General features: G+C 44.5%; 1 pseudogene; it reads right to left on the reverse strand.

The window, feature by feature from the left end:
* Nucleotides 1-4514: 4514 nt before the first annotated feature.
* The window catches only part of LOC137357502 (probable G-protein coupled receptor 139), a 62005-nt pseudogene continuing 46811 nt past the window's right edge, over nucleotides 4515-19708 (reverse strand).

Consider the following 19708-nt stretch of genomic DNA (forward strand, 5'->3'; position numbering starts at 1 on the left):
AACAGTGACCCATACCACTGTCTAGACCTGCAGTATCAGCAAGGTAGAGGAACGGTGACCCATACCACTGTCTAGACATGCAGTATCAGTAAGGCAGGGGAACGGTGACCCATACCACTGTCTAGACCTGCAGTATCAGTAAGGCAGGGGAACAGTGACCCATACCACTGTCTAGACCTGCAGTATCAGTAAGACAGGGGAACAGTGACCCATAACACTGTCTAGACATGCAGTATCAGTAAGACAGGGGAACGGTGACCCATACCACTGTCTAGACCTGCAGTATCAGCAAGGCAGAGGAACAGTGACCCATAACACTGTCTACACCTGCAGTCTCATCAAGGCAGAGGAACAGTGACCCATACCACTGTCTAGACCTGCAGTCTCATCAAAGCAGGGGAACAGTGACCCATAACACTGTCTACACCTGCAGTCTCAGCAAGGCAGGGGAACAGGGACCCATCCCACTGTCTACACCTGCAGTCTCAGCAAGGCAGGGGAACAGTGACCCATACCACTGTCTAGACCTGCAGTATCAGCAAGGTAGAGGAGCAGTGACCCATACCACTGTCTAGACATGCAGTATCAGTAAGGCAGGGGAACGGTGACCCATACCACTGTCTAGACCTGCAGTATCAGTAAGGCAGGGGAACAGTGACCCATAACACTGTCTACACCTACAGAGTCATCACCACACTCACTCGCTTGTCTGCCTCCTTGTCTGCTATTGCTACTTCTCCCTCTGCTTCCACCCCACTCCCACCCTCCTTCATTTGCCCAGTCACTCGCTTACCTGATTTGTGACTCCCAGCAGGACACTGTTCTCATGGTGACATCACGGTGCATGCTGACATCAAGGTGTGCATGCACAAGTTGTTCTGGGCAAGTTGGTACATTTTTAGACATGCTCCAATGATCTCTGAACTGTCACCTGCAATTTCTGTTTTGGTACTGTTGGAACATACACTCCGAATGAGAAATGGTCCAGAGTGGAGAAGCCTCCAATCTTCCCTACATATGGAAGAGGTGCCAGAGGATTGGAGGTTGGCAAATGTGACATCCTTATTCAAGAAAGGTCTTCACAGTGGAGGACACTGTAAACATCCCACAGATATCAGATAAGAAAGGAGCTAATGGGAGGAAAGATCTTGTAACAGTCTCTCTCATGAGGGGCAAAGTATGACAAACTAATGGGGCTAAAGGCAGACAAGTTGCCAGGACCTGATGGCCTGCATCCAAGGGTTTTAAAGGAAGTGACTGCAGAGATAGTGAAGGCATTGGTCGAAATGTTCCAGAACTCACTGCATTCTGGGCGGGTCTCAGCGGATTGGAAAACCGCTAATATGATGCTCCTGTTCAAGAAGAGAGGGAAATAAAAAAGTAGGAAACTATAGGCCAATCAGCCTCACATCGGTCGTTGGGAAAATGCTCGAGTCCATTATTAAGGAAGGAAAAAATGACTTTAAGAAAAGCTTAACGCAATCAAACAGAGTCAACATGGTTTTGTGAAAGGGAAATCATGTTTGACAAATTTGCTAGAGTCCTTTGAGGAGAAAACAAGCATAGTTGATAAAGGGGAACCAATAGATGTAGTGTATTTGGATTTCCAGAAGGCATAAGATTATTGCACAGGACAGGAGCTCACATTATTGGGGGTAATATATTAGCATGGACTGAGGATTCATTAACTCACAGAAGACAGAGAGTTGGGATTAATGGGTCTTTTTTCAGTTTGGAAAGACATAACCAGTGGAGTGTCACAAGGATCAGACATAGGGCTTCAATTATTTACTATCTATATTAAAGACTTGGAGGAGGGAGCAAAGGGTCATATATCCAAATTTACTGACAATACAAAAATAGGTGGGAGGGCATGTTGTGATGAGGACATTAGGAATCTGCAAGAGGATATAGATAGGTTGAGTGAGTGGTAAAAATACTTGGCAGATGGAGTTTAATGTAGGAAAGTATGAGGTCATGCACTTTGGTAGGAAGAATCAAAAGGCAGACTATTATTTAAATGGAGAGAGACTCCAAAAAAAGTGCATCTCAGCGGGATCTGGGAGTTCTTGCGCATAAAACACAAAACGTTAGCATGCAGGTGCAGAAAGTAATTAAGGTGGCAAATGGAATTTTGGCCTTTATTGCGAGGGAGTTGGAGTTTAGAAATCGGGAAGTCTTGTTACAATTGTACAGGGTGTTGGTGAGGCTGCACCTGGAGTACTGTGTGCAGTTTTCGTTCCCGTCTTTAAGAAAGGATATACTGGCATTGGAGGCAGTTCAAAAGAGATTCACGAGGCTGATTCCTGGGAGGAAGGGGTTGAGTTCGCAAGAACGGATAAACAGGTTAGGCCTTTATTCATTAGAGTTTAGAAGTATGAGCAGTGATCTGATTGGAATGTACAAGATTGTGTGGGGACTTGACAAGGTAGATACTGAGAAGATATTTCCACTAGTGGGGGAATCTCAAACTAGGGGACATAGTTACAGAATAAGGGGACATTCATTTAAAACTGAGATGCGAAGGAATTTCTTCTCTCAGAGGGTAGTAAATGTCTGGAATTCTCTACCCCAGAGAGTTGAGGAGGCTAGATCACTGAAAGTATTTAAAGAGGAGGTAGATAGATTTTTGAAATATTGGTAAGTTGAGGGCTATGAGGAGCTGACCAGAAAGAGGGGTTGAGGTCTGGGGCAGATGAGCCATGATCTTACTGAATGGCAGGGCAGGCTTGAGGGGCCGAATGGCCTACTCCTGCTCCTATTTCTTATGTTCTTCTACTGTAAGGGCCGTCTTACTAACTACAGGCCAGATTTTTTTTATTCGGTCATGGTATGTGGCACTGCTGGCAATGGCATCATTGTTGCCCATCCATAACAATGGCAACTGAGAGGCTTGCTAGGCCACTTCAGAGGGCATTTAAGAGTCAACCACATTGCTGTGGGTCTGGAGTCACATGTATCCAGATCAGATATGAATGGCAGATTTCCTTCCCTAAAGGACATTAGTGAACCATGTGTTTTTTGTGCAGCAATCGATGATAGTTTCATGGCACCATTCCTGAGTCTAGATGTCAATGCCAGATTGTTGGTAATTAATTAATTTAACGTCAGTAGTGAGAAAGGTTTGAGAAACAATAATCAGGGGGAAAAAATCGAGATGCATTTGGGGAGGTTTGAGTTAATTAAGGATAAACCAGTACAGATTTATTAAAGGCAGGTCATGCTTGACTAATCCAATTGCATTTTTTGATGAACTAACAGTGAAGGCTGCTGAAGGGAATGCGGTGGACATTATCTGCATGGATTTTAAGAAAGTATTTGATGAAGTACCACATAGCAGGCTGGTTCGCAAAAGTGAGGGTCAGAGCCCAATTGGATTTAAAAAATTGGCTTTCGGACAGAAAACAGTGAGTCACATTAAATGGTTGTTTTTCAGACTGGAGAATGGCAGACAGTCGTGTTCCCCAAGGACCAATACCTGACCACTGTTTTTTTGCTCTGTGTAAAGGCTGTGTTTGCTGGCAATGCAACCTCTAGGTGGCGCAGTACTGGCACAGGCACAAATGCAGCCTCATCCACTGAAACGTCTCTGTCCACCATGTTCAGGCAACTGCCAGTAATAAAGATGGCACTGCTCAATTTATGACAAAAATCAATTCAACCTAAAAATTCCCTCAGTGGCTGTGACCACCACCTCCAGCCCACCCCAACAGTACCCTGCTCCCTCCTGTCAGCATGCTTCTCTTTGCTGCTCCCTCGAATGCCCAATTGCTCAGTGCTTGCTCCCTACCTCGCCATTGCCTCCCCTCAGCCACTTACTCCCCGCCTCACTTCGGTTGCTGCTCCTTGTGTCGCCCCAGCACTCCTCAGTCATTTGTTGCCCACCATTTCTCTGGCAGCGCAGCGAGGAACGATTGGTCAAGCTGAGTGAAGTGACGAGTGACTAACTGAAGTGGTGAGGCCAGGAGGGAGCAGCTGGCGGGGAGCGAGCGGCCAGGGGAAAAGTGGCGAGCTGGGGAGCGAACGGCCAGTGGGGGAGGGAGATGCATCAAGGACGAGAGGCAGTGGCTGGTGGTGGGGCGGGTGGTGGGAGAAGGGGCGAGGCGGGGAGCGAGCAGCAGGGGAGAAGCGACCAGACAGAAATGAGTAGCCAGGAAAGAAGTGGCGAAACAGGAGCAAACAGCCAGGGGAGAAGCGGCGAGATGGGAGCAAGCTGGGAGGGTGCGGCCAGTGGAGAAGTGGCAAGTCCGAGAGGGAGCAGCCAGGGGAGAAGCAGTGAGGCCAGAGCGAGTGGCCAGGGGAGAGGCAGCGAGGTGGGAGCGAACGGCCAGGGGAGAAGCAATGAGGCCGACAGGGAGAGGCTAGGGAAGAAGCAGAGAGGCAGGGAGTTAGCAACCAGGGGAGTGGAGCAATGAGGCAGGGATTTGCAGCCATTGAAGCAATGCTCGGATTTCATTACCTCTGATGTTATCGCATGATGATGTCTGTGTTTGCTCTGTGCATGCTCTGCATTGTCAAGAAACACTCCTTTTAAAAATTGGAGTAAAGGGATATTTCAGCATGTTCTTCAACTGTTCTCTGAACTGAGTCTGGGTCACGGCATAAATCGCAGTGTTTGTGCAGCAACTCAGGAGCTGCAGCATGAAGCCCAATTCCTGCACAAAATGTGGTAACATGACAGACCGATAATTTAATCGGTCCATGCGCCGCCATATGGAATACACCATTATTACTGCCCATAATAGTATGAAATTGGCAGAGATAGATAACAATAAAATGATGGATTTCCTTCGGCTCTCCATCTCTGGGTCTTTGCGACTCTCCAGACTGCTGTGAGCCCGGAGTCTCCTGCGTGCTCTGCTGCTTACAAAAATGTGTCTGACAGTGAGAGTATTGAGCAGCAGAATCACAGCAAATGGGAACCCTGGGGTTAGAATATGGTGGAGAAACTCAATTATTCCCCAGAACCGAGAGTCATAAACACCAATTTTTGGCTGACAAAACCAGGGTTCATTCAGCAACCAGTACCGACCAGTAAAAATAAAATACCAGGTGATGTTCTTTAAGCAGCTCAGCACAGTCACTGTTCCCAAAACCACAGCCGCCGTATTCTCAGTGCAATATTTACTTTTCAGCTTCTGGCAACAAATGGCTATGAATCGATCAAAGGTGAACGTGATGGTGAACCAGACTGAACAGTCTGTAGCTGCATAAAGCAGGACAGCGTGGATATTACACACGGGAATACCCCACAGCAGGGGATAAAACTGTTCCTCATAAACAATCGGGATGTGCCTCAATATCAGGTCGAGGATAACGACCAGTAGATCCGCTGCTGCCATGGCCACCAGGTAACAAGTGACACATTTGGACAGACCGCACTTTCCTCGAGACAGGATCACAATGGTCACCAAGTTGACTGTGAGGAAGGGAGATAAAGAGAGAAGTTATACATCAGGCTGGGAGTAAAGTTACCAGTTTGACTGAGTACTGATTGAGATTTACAAATGTGTTACAGTATCCAGTGATGTATGGAAAAAATGATTGCATCCGTGATGGGGTTATCTGTTGGACACAGGGAATACCATTCAATAAAATCAAGTATTAAATGGGAATTTATAATCGGGATGAAATTAAATATGAGCAACAGCAGTTTATAAAAGATCAGACAAAGGTCACTTCAGATCTGACAATTTATTTCATTTTCAGTAAAAAGATATGATGGTTTCAGCAAATAATAAAGACAAAAAGAAACATTTATTGTCAAGGAAAGACCAGATAGAAAGTGAAGTGTTGACCTGAGTGAGAGATTCCCTCACCTGTGACAGGCAGCACAAAGTTCAATTATTTCAAAACTGTGATTAGAACTGAGTCCACTGAAAAGATAATGAAATCATTCAAGTTACATTTGGAAGATGAATCATGCTTGTTGTGATATCAAACTATCGAGAAAAAGAAACATTGGTGTGAAGCTGGAAATGGTGAAAACTGAGCTGGACAACGAGAACTGGATTCTGAGGCATTAGAACAAAATATTTAACATTCTATCTGTGATCTATCTGCGCAAACAGGTTTCTGAAACTCGGTAAAATTATCTATATCCAACTGAATCTGATTTCTGAATGTTAATCTCTCTTGGAGACTGAAAGAACCTTTTATACTGAAAAAGAATACATCAGGTGAGAAAGATAGTGAGAGTGAGGATATGACATTCATTGAACTATTAGAATTAGAACATTACAGCGCAGTACAGGCCCTTCGGCCCTCGATGTTGCGCCGACCTGTGAAACCATCTGACCTACACTATTCCATTTTCACCCATATGTCTATCCAATGACCACTTAAATGCCCTTAAAGTTGGCGAGTCTGAGAACAATAAATGGGTTATTATCCAATAATCAAATCAGGGGAAATTAAAGGACCTCACACTCGGAGCAAATAATACTAATAACTGGATCTATAAACTTAAAATGGGAAAAATGTGATACAATGAAACATAGTTTTATGGAATTTATACCTGGATGCAGAGACTTACCAGGAACAGCGGCAGCAGCAAGTAAAGGATAGTAAATCTCTTCAACTTTCAAGAACAAATGCAGTATCCTCCATGAATTCATCCTGTCCCTCTCTCCAGAGCCGTTGATCCCTGTTAGTGCTGAGGTTGTTGCTCCCACTGCCCCGATGGGATAACACATGGAAAGGAGTCCCTTATCAATCGAATAGGAAAACTCTGCAGTGACACTATTAGGCTCTATGCAGACAGACATTAATTATAGTCACAAACAACAGGTTCAGTTAACCTCTTTCAATCCAGCAGTTATTACCGCAATATACTTTTCACCATATATGAAATTTCCACCACGCCTATCCCTTAAAGTGGCTGCCATGCAAATTCCTTAAAACAGATGGTATGCATATCATTTAAAGTCGTCACGCCACCCCATAATATCTCTTAAAATGGCCTACATTCAAATCATTAATATGAGTTGTGGCACTGTCAATAATAAGGGTCGGTGTCCCTGTCGTAGCACATGTTGCATAAATTGGACACATCCCCACTAAATACCACTTAGAATTCCATCACAAATGGCTCACATTTAAAATAGCCATCACGAATCAATAAGACTTAAAATGGCCTCCATGCATATCATGAAAAATGGATGTGCCCATATCATTTAAAATCATTGTCACTGATATTGATTAAAACAGCATGACCAAATATTGCAGAAAATGTCCACTGTGAATACCACCGAAACCATCAAATAGATTGCACTGTCCAGAAACAGAAGCAGTATTTCAGAATCATAATATGTTTCGACATAGATTCGCGTTGATGACTTTAATTATCTGGGTATTTAAATACCCTCTATTTTGAATGCCCTTGCACCTGGAGTTAATGTGTTTGTGTCACATTACAGGGCCTGAGCTACTCAGACAGCAGGTGTCAAACCTATTCAACAATCAAGACCAGCAAACCAACAGGAACAATTTCACCGGAGACATGAAACGCCAGGGTCTGGGTGACGGAATAAAACCCGGGGAAATGAATAGTCAGAACCACATCTGGGGGCAGCCTCAGGGAGAAGGCCCTGAGTTAAACACACTCCAAAGCAAACTGCAGTCCTTGTCCATAGGTTAAACACAAACCAAACCTAAATGCAGTCCTTGTCCAAAAGGTAAACACATTCCAAGCCAAAACACAATCCTTGCCCTTAGGTTAAGCACATCCCAAACCAAGTTGTATTCCTTGCCCCGAGGTTAAATATACACCAAACCAAACTGCAGTCCATGCCCCAAAGGTAAACACATCTCAAACAAAACCAGAGTAATGACACCCAGGTTAAACACATCCCAATCTAAACTGCAGCCCGTGCCCCCAAGTTAAACACATCCCAAACCAAAATAGCATATAGGCCAGGCACATCACAATCCAATTGCCATCCTTAATCCCAGGTTCAACATCATCCCCACCAAACTGCAGTCCTTCCTACCAAGTTAAGGAATGTAACTAGATGTACCACACTGCATCAACCCAGGCACAGGAAATGACAGTGGGAAACCCAGACCTGTCAACCCTGCAAAGTCCTCCTTATTAACATCTTGGCATTTTGTGAAAATTGGGGGAGCTGTCCCACAGATTAGTCGAGCATTGCCTGACATAGTCATATTCATGGAATCATACCTTACAGACGATGTGTCGGACACCATCATGTCCTGTTCTACTGTCAGGACAGACCCAGCAGAGGTGGCGGCACAGTGGTATACAGGCTGGGGGGAGTTCCCCTGGAGTCCTCAACATTTGACGCTGGACCCCATGAAGTTTCATGGCATCAGGTCAAACATGGGCAAGGAAACCTCCTGCTGATTACCACCTATTACCATTCTCAGTCGTCCTCCATGTGGAACACTAATTGGAAAAAGCACAAAATGTACTCTGGGTGGGGGACTTCAATGTCCATCACCAAGAGTGGCTCGGTAGCACCACTACTGACTGAGCTGGCCGAATCCTAAAGGACATAAAAAATTTAATACCAATCTTAACTTTCTTATTTAGTCATGGATGGTGCATGCTTCTCCTGGAGTCTTGACTTCTCAATGGGATATATCTTTGCTGAGAATATCCGCTTAAAAGTCTGCCACTGCTTCTCTGTTCTCCTACCTTTTAACCTACTTTCCCAGTTCACTTTAGCCAACTCTGTCCTCATCCCCTGGCATTTTCCTTTATTTAATTTTAAGGCACTAGTCTTAGATCTTCTCACACGCAAACCTAATGTGAAATTCTATTCTATTATGATCACTGTTACCTCAGGTTATTTTTTAATCCTGTCTCATTGCACATTACCAGGTCAAAAATAGCCTGCTCCATGGTTGGCAATAGAATGTACTGCTCTAAGCAATTGTTTCACATACACTCAATGATCTCATCTTCTAAGCTATCTTTGATTTGCCCAATCGATACGAAGATTAAGATTGCCCATGACAGTATCTTCCTTACAAGGCCTCATTATTTCTTCAAGTAAACTGTGTCCTACAGTGTAGCTCCTGTTAGGGTGGCCTATAAACTACTCCCGCAAGTGAATTCTTACCTTTGCTATTTTTATCTTTACTCAAACTGATTCTACATCTTAATCTTCTGAACTAAGGTCAACTCTCATTGCTGGACTAATGTCAGCCTTAATTAACAGCGTTACTCCACCAGCTTTTCTTTTCTTTCTGTCCTTCCAAAATGTCAAACATCCTTGAATATTTAGGTTCTGCCTTGGTCACCTGGCAACCACGTCTCTGCAATGGCAATCAGGTCATCCATATTTATTTCTATAGGTCCTATCAATTCATCCGTGTTGTTATGAATGTTGCATGCCTTTGATTCTGTCTTTTGTCATTCTTGCAAACTCTGTCCTTATGTCCTGGTTTGAAAGTGAAAAGCACGAATCATCTGCTAGAATTTTAGGCTTGGGTAAGGTTGACTTTACTGGGATGAGACAGAGACTGTCCACGATAAACTGGTGAGATCTGTTAATGAGTCAAAACGACTGAAGAACAGTGGAGAATATTTAAAGAAACAGTTAATGAAATACAGAGTGAGTATATACCCGAGAGGAAAAAGGTCCACTTCACAGAAAAAACAGCCATGGACAACTAAAGAGATTAGGGATAGCACAAAACTAAAAGAAAGGGCTTACAGAAATGCAAAACGCAGCACAGATCCAGCCGAATGGGATCGATACAAAGACCAGCAAAGGGTCACAAAGCAGCTTATAAGAGCTACTAAAAGAGATTATGAAAGGAAACGTGCAAGGGACATCAAAATCAATAAGAAGAAATGTGATAGTTACATAAAGGGAAAACGGATGGTCAAGAGCAATGTAGGCTCACTAAAAGCTGAAACTAGAATCCCCAGGACCTGACGGTTTCCATCCAAGGGTGTTAAAGGAAGTAGGGGAGCACATTGTAGATGCCCTAACTATAGTCTTTCAGAGTTCCCTAGATTCAGGACTGGTCCCTCTGGATTGGAAAGTTGCACATGTCACTCCACTTTTTAAGAAGGGTGAAAGAGGGAACCAAGGAAATTACAGACCAGTTAGCCTGACATCTGTGGTGGGCAAGTTGCTGGAGTCAATAATCAAGGATAGGGTGACTGAACATCTAGAAAAATTTCAGTTAATCAGGGACAGCCAGCATGGATTCATGATGGGAAGGTCATGCCTGACAAATCTCATTGAATTTTTTGAAGAGATGACTAAGGTAGTGGACAGGGGAGTGTCCATAGATGTTATTTATATGGACTTCCAGAAAGCATTTGATTTAGTCCCACATAAGAGACTGTTAACTAAGGTAGAAGCCCATGGAGTTGAGGGCAAATTATTGACATGGTTAGAAAGTTGGTTGAGTGGTAGGCGACAGAGAGTGGGGATAATGGGAAAGTACTCTGATTGGCAGGATGTAACTAGTGGTGTCCCACAGGGATCTGTGTTGGGGCCTCAATTATTCATTAACGACTTGGATGATGGCATAGTAAGTCATATATCCAAATTTGCTGATGATACAAAGTTAGGCGGCATTGTAGACAGTCTGGATGATAGCATAACATTGCAAGGAGATATCGACAGACTAGGTGAATGGGCAAAACTGTGGCAGATGGATTTCAATATGGGCAAGTGTGAGGTTATCCATTTTGGACCAAAAAAGGATAGAGCAGGGTACTTTCCAAATGGGAAGAGGTTAAGTACAGTGGATGTCCAAAGAGACTTGGGGATTCAGGTGAATAGATCTTTAAAATGCCATGAGCAAGTGCAGAAAATAATCAAAAAGGCTAATGGAATGCTAGCCTTTAAATTTATAGGATTGGAGTATAAAGACACAGAGGTTATGCTGCAGCTGTACAAAACCCTGGTTAGATCCCACTCGCAGTACTGTGAGAAGTTCTGGGCACCACACCTTAGGAAGGATATATTGGCCTTGGAGGGAGTGCAACGTAGGTTTACAAGAATGATTCCTGGACTACAGGGGTTAAATTACAAGGAGAGATTACACAAATTTGGCCTGTTTTTGCCAGAATTTAGAAGGTTAAGGGGTGATCTGGTTGAAGTCTTTAAGATAGTAACAGGAAAGGATAGGCTAGATAAAGATAAACTATTTCCACTGGTTGGAGATTCTATAACTAGGGAACATAGTCTAAAAATTAGGACCAGACAGTTCCGGAGAGATGTTCGGAAGCACTTCTTCATGTAAAGGGTGGTAGAGGTTTGGAACTCTCTCCCACAAACAGCAGTTGAAGCTAGAACAGTTATTAATTTGAAATTTGAGATCAATTTTTGTTAAGCAAAGATATTAAGGGATATGGGCCAAAGGCCGCGGATCAGCCATGATCTCATTGAATGGCGGGACAGGCTCGAGGGGCTGAATGGCCTACTCCTGTTCCTATCTTCCTATATTCCTCTGGTATATTCTCTCGCTTCCTGCCACACTCTGGTTCTCATTACCTATACGCTATCCTGCTTTAGTGCCTCATTTTTAGCTTTAATTTGCCACATCCTGCCTCACCAGATCCCACCCCCACCCCCGCCCCACACACCCCCAACCCCAAATATTTAGTTTAAAGTTTTCTCTCCCACTCTAGTCGTTAATGAATAATGTGAATACAAGAAAACTGATCAGGTGAAGACTGTCCCATCGGTACCTCTCCCACTTTCCCCAGTAATGGTGCCAGTGCCCCATGAATCAAAACCCATTTCTTCCACACCAATCTTTGAGCCACACATTCAACTCTCTGATCTTAGTTACCCTTTGTCAATTCGTTTGTGGCATAGGTAGTAATCCACAGGTTATGACCTACAGGGCGACACAGTGGCGCAGTGGTTAGCACCGCAGCCTAACAGCTCCAAAGACTTGGGTTCAATTCTGGGTACTGCCTGTGTGGAGTTTTCAAGTTCTCCCTGTGTCTGCGTGGGTTTCCTCCGGAAGCTCTGGTCTTCTCCCACAAGCCAAAGACTTGCAGGTTGATAGGTAAATTGGCCATTATAAATTGCCCCTAGTATCGGTAGGTGGTAGGGAAATATAGGGACAGGGTGGGGATGTGGTAGGAATATGGTATTAGTGTAGGATTAGTATAAATGGGTGGTTGATGGTCGGCACAGACTCGGTGGGCCGAAGGGCCTGTTTCAGTGCTGTATCTCTAAACTGAAAAAACTAAACTTTGTGGGTCTACATTATAGTTTAGCCCCTAGTTGGTCATAATCCCTAAGAAGAACCTCTTTCCTCGTCCTATCTATGTCGCTGGTACTTACGTGGCCCATGACAATTGTATTCTCTACACCCACTGCAAGTTTCTCTCCAGTGCAGAGCAGATGTCCCGAGCCCTGGCGCTGGGCAGGCAACACAGTCTTCTGGACTCTTGTTCTAGGCTGCAGAGAAACTACATATATCCCTCTGACTATACTATTCCCTACAACCACCACATTCCTATTTACTCCCCACACTTGAATGGCTCCCTGCACCACGGTGCCATGGTCAGTTTGCTCATCCACCCTACAGCTCCCACTGTCGTCCATACAGGCACCTCAAACCTGTTGGACAATTGCAAGGGCTGAGGCTCCTCCATTGTTACCTTCTGGGTCCCCGTTCCTGCTTCACTTGCAGTCACACCCCCTGCCCTCCCCCCCCCCACCCCACTCCCTGTCCATGACAATAGACCAAATTCAAAGTTTTTAACCTAAAGGGTGTGACAGCCACCTGGAACAAAATGTGCCCCCTCCTTTATGAATCACAGTGCCCGAAGCTCAGAGTCTAGCTCATGAACTCTGAGCTGAAGTTCCTCAGGCTGCAGATGTGGATGATGTAGATCACATAGCTGCCCACCAGCTCCCACAGGCTACACCTGGAACACATCACCTGCCCTCTCATATTTTTGTGTTCTATTTACCTAATAAATTTGAAAAATATCACTCAACAGTTGTCAATAGTTATATCAAATGCCTTACCAAGTGAAGCTATGAATTAACTACAATATTTATATCTCTCCAGTACCAGTTTAAACTACTATCCCCGTTTAGAGAGGACAAAGCTTAAAACTCACCAACCACTCACCTATCTGCTCATCTTATTAATGATTCCAGGTTTCAGCTCTCATGTCCCACTGCTGGCTTATGGCACTCTCACTCGGCCCACTCCTTTCCTCTAAAAGGTCCGAACAGCATCTCCTCTCTCACTGCGCCATATTCCCACTCTGTTTTGAGCTGCATTCAGTCGCTAGCTGCTACCTTCGTGCCTGCTTCAAACCGTTTCTAGTGTCGGAACGTTTGGCATTAAGAAGACACAGACATAATGTAGTTGACAAAGAATCAGAGGCGAAATCAGAAGAATTGCAGCACACAGTGAGTTGTTGGGATCTGCAATTCACTGCCTGCAAACATTGTGGAAGCAGATTTAATAATATCTTTCAAAAGGGAACTTAAATACTTGAAAAGGGAAAAATGCAGGAGCCTGAGGAAAGAGGAGGGAAGTGGAAATAATTAGATAGCTCTTTCAAAGAGACAGCACTGATACAATGGGCCGAAAAGCTTCCTTCGGTGCTACATCAATCTCTGATTGGATGAGCAAGAGACAGAGTGAAGGTAGTGAGGATCAGGTTGGAAGAGAGAACAGGAAATGGTGAGAGAGGGAACGAGAAGCTTGCATAACTTTTCGGGCAAAGGGGTCACGATCAGATATCTGCCCATGCCCGTTCCTGTTTATTCAGGTGGCACGCAACCTTCATGCTGTCTCCTCATTTACATGAAATCTACATGCTGTCTGCATGACCCGTCTGACAGACAGCTTGCTGTGACCGTCAAGAAGCATGGAGAAGTCTGGCTCCAATGTGGAACAGGGAGTTTTTCCTGTTCCTATAGCTCTCCCATTGACATGGAGGCCCACAGCCATGTGCACCATCGGGAATCCAGCTATCTCAAAAGCCATGTGACTTCTCATCTTGCTCCGGAGAAAATTATGTATTTACCTGACCTGGCATAGATGGCCCCTGTCACCTAGTGGATACGTCAATGGACGGCATCCTGGGAGATGATGGATATGTTGCCTGCTCCTGCCTGGATAGTTCCAGACGCCTGGAAGTTCAATTGAACTGTGACCTTAATGGCCACTGACAGCGCTATCCTCATCCTGGTGTGAGGCTGCAGGTCGTGTTGCAGGAGGTGCCACAGCCCTGTGACAACCTGCTTATTAAATCAGAGTCACCTCACACACTGCTCCTGGGTTAGGTATGGGTAGGAAAGGTGCACTTGGAAACCCAGGGTGGGTTGGACCCAGGGAGGGGGGGTCCCCTTCTTCATTGCAGAGGTTCCATTTCTGCATCCTCTGCTGCATTTCTGAATCATGTTGAAGGCTCAAATGTATTGTAATTTCAGTCCCCATGTCTCGTCCAGAGTTGGGGTCCCAAATCCACTGACCTCCCTGACTGTATCCAACAGCTCTAAGCACAACGTCCATTAAATCATTCACAGAACCTCCACTAATTTTGTGATGACAGACGTTAAAAGCCCCTCACCTGCCAGTTGGATGCTGATTCTTTAAAATAACGCTATGGGGAATTTCTCGCGCTGCTGAATGCATGTTTGGCTGAGAATGACTAACACAGGGGATCAGTGAACATGCACAGACCAAGTTTCAAAGACGTTCATCAAAGCAGCTGGAACGTCTGTTTCATGTCACGTCCAGACATCTCCCCATACTACCAGTGCATGCCGGGCACTCCCAGATTTAGTGCCCTGTCCAGCACCAGTGCCTACTGATCCCAGAATCACGGCAACAGAGAGGTACACAGGGAAAGAAATTCCCTTTTAATAGGAATAGGATAAATTATTTAAAAGGACCAAGTGGCAAGAATATGGGAAATGGACAGGGGAATGAGACTAATTGGAGAATTGAGGCCAGGGAGGGATTTTCACACAAGAATGCGTATATTAAAATTGTAGCATTGCTGTGGAGGGAGCCAGTGTAAAATAAAACCAGAAAGCACTGCAAGTATTCAGCAGATCTGGCAGCATCTGTGGAGAAAGAAGCAGAGTTAATGTTTCAGGTCGGTGTCCTTTCATTATGTTCTCATCATGTTAACTCTGTTTCCCTCTCCACAGATGCAGCCAGACCTACTGAGTTACGTCCAGCACTTTCTGTTTTAATTTCAGATTTCCAGCATCTGCGGTATTTTGCTTTCATTATTAGGAGCCAATGTAGGTCGGTGAGCAAAGGGATGATCTGTGAACTGGACTTGGTGTGTGTTAAGATATGGGCAGCAGAGTTTTGGATGAGTTGAGATTTGAAAAGGTTTGTAACTCTGAGGGTGGCCAGTGAAACATTGGGATAGTCGGGTCGAGATTTAACAAGAGCACGAATGAGAGTTTATGCATCAGATGAAAACATAGAAAATAGGAGCAGGAGTAGGCCATTCGGCCCTTCTGGTCTGCTTCGCCATTCAAAAAAGATCATGGCTGATCATCTAATTCAGTACCCTGCTCCCGTTTTCTCCCCATATCGCTTGATCTCTTTGATATTAAGAAATATATCTATCTCCAGTTTGAATATATTTAATGACTTGGCCTCCACTGCCTTCTGCAGTAAAGGTTCACCACCCACAGAGTGAAGACATTTCTCCTCATCTGGGTTCTAAATGGCATACCCCATATCCTGAGACTGTAACCCCTGGTTCTGTACTCCCCAGCCATCAGGAACATCCTGCCTGCATCGAGCCTGTCGAGTCCTGTTAGAATTTTATAGGTTTCTTTGAGATCCCCTCTCAGTCTTCTAAACTCTAGTGAATATAGGCCTAGTCGACCCAATCCCTCCTCATACGTCAATCCTGCCATCCCAGAAATCAGTCTAGTAAATCTTCTTTGCACCCCCTCCATGGCAAGAACATCGTTCCTCAGATAAGGAGACCAAAGGTGCACACAATGCTCCAGCTGTGGTCTCACTAAAGCCCTGTATAACTGCAGTAAGACATCCTTGCTCCTGTACTCAAATTCTCTTGCAATGAAGGCCAACATGCCATTTACCTTCCTAACTGCTTGCTGCTTGCTTTCAGCAACTGGTGTACAAGGACACCCAGGACTCGTTGCACCTCCCCCTTTCCCACCTATCACCATTCAGATAATAATCTGCCTTTCTGTTTTACAACCAAAGTGGATAACCTCACATTTATCCACGTTATACTGCATCTGCCATTCATTTGCCCACTCACCCAACTTGTCCAAATCACATTGGAGTCTCTTTGCATCCTCCTCACAGCTCACATTCCCCGCACCCCCCATCCTCCAGTTTTGTGTTGTCTGCAAACCTGGAAATGTTACATTTAGTTCCCTCACCCAAGTCATTAATATATGTTGTGAATAGCTGGGACCCAAGCACCGATCACTACGGTACCCCACTAGTCACTGCCTGCCACCCAGAAAGAGACCCGCTTATTCCTATTCTCTCTTTTCTGTCAGTCAACCAATTTTCAAACCATGCCAATATATCACCCCCAATCCCATGTGCTTTAATTTTGCACACCAATCTCTCATGTGGGTCCTTATCAAAAGCGTTCTGAAAATCCAAATACACCACATCCACTGGTTCTTCCTTATCTATTCTACTCGTTACATCCTCAAAAAACTCCAGTAGATTTGATAACCATGATTTCCCTTTAATAAACCCATGCTGACTTTGTCCAATCACGTTTATGCTTTCTAGGTGTTCTGCTATCACATCCTTTATAATAGACTCGGGCATTTTCCCCACTACTGATCTAAGGCTGCAGTTCCCTGTTTTTCTCTCCCTCCCTTTTTAAATAGTGGGGTTACATTTGCCACCCTCCGATCTGTAGGAACTTCTCCAGAGTCTGTAGAACTTTGGAAGATGACCACCAATGCATCCACTTTTTCCAGGGCCACTTCCTTTAAAATTAGAATTAGAACATTACAGCGCAGTACAGGCCCTTCGGCCCTCGATGTTGCGCCGACCTGTGAAACCATCTGACCTACACTATTCCATTTTCATCCATCTGTCTATCCAATGACCACTTAAATGCCCTTAAAGTTGGAGAGTCTACTACTGTTGCAGGCAGGGCGTTCCAAGCCCCTACTACTCTCTGAGTAAAGAAACTACCTCTAACATTTGTCCTATATCTATCACCCCTCAACTTAAAGCTATGTCCCCTCGTGTTTGCCATCACCATCCGAGGAAAAAGACTCTTACTATCCACCCTATCTAACCCTCTGATTATCTTATATGTCTCTATTAAGTCACCTCTCCTCCTCCTTCTCTCCAACGAAAACAACCTCAAGTCCCTCAGCCTTTCCTCGTAAGACCTTCCCTCCATACCAGGCAACATCCTAGTAAATCTCCTCTGCACCCTTTCCAAAGCTTCCACATCCTTCCTATAATGCGGTGACCAGAACTGCACGCAATACTCCAGGTGTGGTCTCACCAGAGTTTTGTACAGCTGCAGCATGACCACGTGGCTCCGAAACTCGATCCCCCTACTAATAAAAGCTAACACACCATATGCCTTCTTAACAGCCCTATTAACCTGGGTAGCAACTTTCAGGGATTTATGTACCTGGACACCAAGATCTCTCCGTTCATCTACACTACCAAGAATCTTCCCATTAGCCCAGTACTCTGCATTCCTGTTACTCCTTCCAAAGTGAATCACCTCACCCTTTTCCGCATTAAACTCCATTTGCCATCTCTCAGCCCAGCTCTGCAGCCTATCTATGTCCCTCTGTACCCTACAACATCCTTCGGCACTATCCACAACTCCACCGACCTTCGTGTCATCCGCAAATTTACTAACCCACCCTTCTACACCCTCTTCCAGGTCATTTATAAAAATGACAAACAGCAGTGGCCCCAACACAGATCCTTGCGGTACACCACTAGTCACTAAACTCCAGGATGAACATTTGCCATCAACCACCACCCTCTGTCTTCTTTCAGCTAGCCAATTTCTGATCCAAAGCTCTAAATCACATTCAACCCCATACTTCCATATTTTCTGCAATAGCCTACCGTGGGGAACCTTATCAAACGCCTTACTGAAATCCATATACACCACATACACTGCTTTACCCTCATTCACCTGTTTGGTCACCTTCTCGAAAAACTCAATAAGGTTTGTGAGGCACGACCTACCCTTCACAAAACCGTGCTGACTATCGCTAATGAACATATTCTTTTCAAGATGATTATAAATCCTGTCTCTTATAACCTTTTCCAACATTTTGCCCACAACCGAAGTAAGGCTCACAGGTCTATAATTACCAGGGCTGTCTCTACTCCCCTTCTTGAACAAGGGGATAACATTTGCCATCCTCCAGTCTTCTGGCACTATTCCTGTCGACAATGACGACATAAAGATCAAGGACAAAGGTTCTGCAATCTCCTCCCTGGCTTCCCAGAGAATCCTAGGATAAATCCCATCTGGCCCAGGGGACTTATCTATTTTCACACTTTAGTGCTCTGGGATGTCCAATCACGTTTATGCTTTCTCGGTGTTCTGCTATCACATCCTTTATAATAGATTCTGGCATTTTCCCCACTACTGATCTAAGGCTGTAGGTCCCTGTTTTTCTCTCCCTACCTTTTTAAATAGTGGGGTTACATTTGCCACCATCCGATCTGTAGGAACTTCTCCAGAGTCTGTAGAACTTTGGAAGATGACCACCAATGCATCCACTATTTCCAGGGCCACTTCCTTTCGTGCTCTGGGATGTAGATTCTCAGGCCCTGGGGATCTTTCAGCCTTTAACCCCATTAATTTCCCTTGCAAAATTTTTTTATGAATAAATTATTTCCTTCAAGTCTCCCTCTCATCAGACCCTTGGTTCGCTAACATTTCTGGGAGGTTATTTGTGTCCTCCTTTGTGAAGATAGAACCAAAGTATGTGTTTAATTGTTCTGCCATTTCTTCGTTCCCCATTATAATTTCCCCCGTTTCTGACTGTAAAGGACCTACATTTGGCTTCACTAATCTTTTTCTCTTCACATATTTATAGAAGCTTTTACAGTCAGTTTTTATGTTCCATGAAAGTTTACTCTCCTACTCTATTTCCCCGCTTAATCAACCTCTTTGTCCTCCTTTGCCGAATTCTAAACTGCTTCCAATCCTCAGACATGCTGCTTTTTCTGTCAATTTTATATGCCTCCTCTTTGGATCTAATACGATCCCGAATTTCTTAAGTAAGCCACGGTTGAGCCACCATTCTGGTTTTATTTTTGTACCAGACAGGCTTGAATAATTGTTGTAATTCAGGGACACGTTCTTTAAATATTATCCCATTGTCTATCCACCGTCAACCCTTTTAGTAAAGTTCCCCAATCTACCATAGCCAAAGATGAGCTGAGGGAGGGGTGACGATGGATAATATTATGGAGGTGGTGGGAGACAGGATTGTTGATGGACAGGATATGGAGTCAGAATTTAGGATTAGGGGAATCACCAAGCTTGCAAAGAATCTGTTTCAGTCTCAAATGTTGGCCGGGGAGCAAGATGGAATCAGTGGATAAGGAACAGAATTAGTGATGTAAATCGATGAAAATGGATGCGGTCTTTCCAAAATTTAAATGCAAAGAACAATAATAGAGTGAAACATGATTTGTGGATCTAATAGCTGGATACAGAGACTTACCAGGAACAATAACATCATCAAAGAGGGCAGAGTACATGACAAGAACA

The sequence above is a fragment of the Heterodontus francisci genome, chromosome 48 (genome assembly GCF_036365525.1).
Source record: "Heterodontus francisci isolate sHetFra1 chromosome 48, sHetFra1.hap1, whole genome shotgun sequence".
NCBI classification, from domain to species: domain Eukaryota; kingdom Metazoa; phylum Chordata; class Chondrichthyes; order Heterodontiformes; family Heterodontidae; genus Heterodontus; species Heterodontus francisci.